This window comes from Muntiacus reevesi, chromosome 7 (genome assembly GCF_963930625.1).
Source record: "Muntiacus reevesi chromosome 7, mMunRee1.1, whole genome shotgun sequence".
Classification (NCBI taxonomy): domain Eukaryota; kingdom Metazoa; phylum Chordata; class Mammalia; order Artiodactyla; family Cervidae; genus Muntiacus; species Muntiacus reevesi.
This window is the reverse complement of record NC_089255.1, coordinates 23,177,954-23,180,289: the sequence shown is the minus strand read 5'-3', so window position 1 is coordinate 23,180,289 and position 2,336 is coordinate 23,177,954. Positions and strand designations below refer to the sequence as shown.

The 2,336-nt window shown below is 42.5% G+C and overlaps 1 pseudogene; it reads left to right on the top strand.

Annotated features, from left to right (window-relative positions):
* The first annotated feature begins 992 nt into the window (after positions 1-992).
* On the top strand, positions 993-1,693 carry LOC136172545 (T cell receptor alpha variable 18-like; annotated as a pseudogene).
* The last annotated feature ends 643 nt before the right edge of the window (positions 1,694-2,336 follow it).

The following is a 2,336-nucleotide window of genomic DNA, read 5'->3' as shown; positions in this document are numbered from 1 at the left end:
TGCTTATTTCTCTCTCTTTCTCTCTGTTTTGTCAACATTCCTCCACTCTGGTACAGAGGTCCACAAGTTTTAGGTATTTCAGGATCTCCATTCTCCTATTCTGTCTCAATCCCACTGTGAGACAGCTGCACTATTTTTGGTAACTCCCTCATGCACTGGTGCCTAGAAACTGCCTCCATGAAGTAAGCTGGGCAATGTTTGTGGTCATATCATCTGTTTTCCTTATCTCGGTGCTACCTGATGTTCAAGGTCCAAAAATAGTTTTCTAGTTGGAAGATCAACTCTACCATTATCAGTGAAAAAGAAGTCACATATTTTATTTTTATTGTGTTTTACAAGCCTGTCATTCCATGATAAATCAGGATAATAACCTTATCATTTAACTACACATTATTTGACACCTGCCTTAGATAAAATTTTCTCCACGGCATGTTGACAGAGTCAACATGAATATAACTACTTCAGAGAAATAACTTGGGGAGAGGAAGAAGCACTTTCCATACAAAGGGATCCTTCTCTGACCCATGGAAATCGGAGACATATGCGAGGAAGAAACCTCTGACTATTCCATCTAGAAATTGTAACTAGAGTTTCTTGCGAAGCTAGAGATAGCTGTGCCATGCAAAAATTATGGAAGTAATAATAGAATATTTTCCTAAGCACGCTTATGTTTAGGACTCTTCCTAGGGTTCTGTGCCATTCTCCTATATGTAACCCCACAAGCAGTCATCAGGAGGAATAGGTGACTCGACTGTGGTGCAATTCACAAGATCACCACCAGAGGGCAGGGCTTCCTTCAGATGCGGTTCCTCGTTGTGTTCAGAAGCTGGTTTCACCTGCAAACCTACTTTGCGGCGACAAGACAGAATATTGCTGCTGTGCAGAAAGGGGTTCTCCGTTTCTGAGTGAGGAGCTTCTCGAACATCCTGATGGAGACTAGATTCGTTAGACTGGTGTATTCCAGGGAACAAGGACCGTTTTCTTTTGAGAACATGCATTCTGTCACTCACTCAGTTCTTCTGATCATCTTAATATTCAGTAAGTAGCATTTTATTCTAAATGTTAATGATTTTTCACTTTCCTATAACTGTAGGTAAGTTTTGTTTTTCTTCTCTGGCTGAAAACTCCTCTACTGTACATTTCTATCATAACAATGTTATTTTCTTGTAGGAGGGACCAATGGTGACTCAGTGAACCAGACAGAAGGCCCAGTGACTGTCTCAGAGGGGGGTCTCATGACCCTGAATTGCACTTACCAGACTGCTGGTTTTGCTGCCTATCTTTTCTGGTACGTCCAGCATCTCAACAAAACTCCTCAACTCCTCCTGAAGGGCTTAACAGCAGACAAGAAGGTAGAGCATGAAGGTTTTCAGGCCACTCTTGTTAAGAGGGACAGCTCCTTCCACCTGCAGAAACAGGCAGTGCAAACATCAGACTCGGCTGTGTACTACTGTGCTCTGAGTGACACAGTGATGGAGGGCTGCAGGGGGAGCTGAGCACAAACCCAGATGCAGATGGGGCTCTGGCTGTGGGCAGACCCGGAAGGGGGTGTTGTTTCTCTCTCCAGTGTGCTATGCTAGAGGTCTTGTCAAAGCTCTTCCAGGAATGCTCCTCAGAGCCAATTGGACCTAGGAATTCTTGGGTTGCCCTACAGAGAAGAATCTGGATCAGGACAGTTCAAAAAGGAACCTAAGAGCTTTTCTCCAGAAATGCCTGTTTTCAGCCCATTCACATGCCCCCAGATGGCATAGAATCCCTTAAAGTGATATTAACTCTTCAATGACAATTCAGAAATATGCTGAAATATTTTACAATGTGTTAATGAAAATTCCAAGGCACATTGTTAATGAATGACTGTGTGACCTGGAAGCTAGTCTCTGGTTTTTAAAATTCAGGCCAAGATTGTGTATCCTTCTGAGTTTCACCTGCAAACACTCCATCTTCAGTGACTGGAGCTTTATTCTCTCTTTCCTTAACTTTTCCATCCCTTCTGGTTGCTCCAGAAATGCTGCTGCCTAAGTAAGTTCCAGGAGAACTTCTTGAAAAGATATTCCTTCTGTCAAGGGCCCTGTGGATCAGGGCAGCCCTCTCTGTAAATATTGCAGGTATTGTGTGTATTGTTTATATTCAAGCTGAGTACAGGATATTCTCTTTGCTAATAACCTCATGTCAGGGAGATGAATGCCAAAGAATGTTCAAATTACTATACAATTGCACTCATTTCACATGTTAGCAAGATTATGCTCAAAAATTATGCTCAAGGTATGCTTCAGCAGTACATGAACCAAGAACTTCAGATGTACAAGCTGAGTTTAGAAAAGGCAGAGGAACCAGAG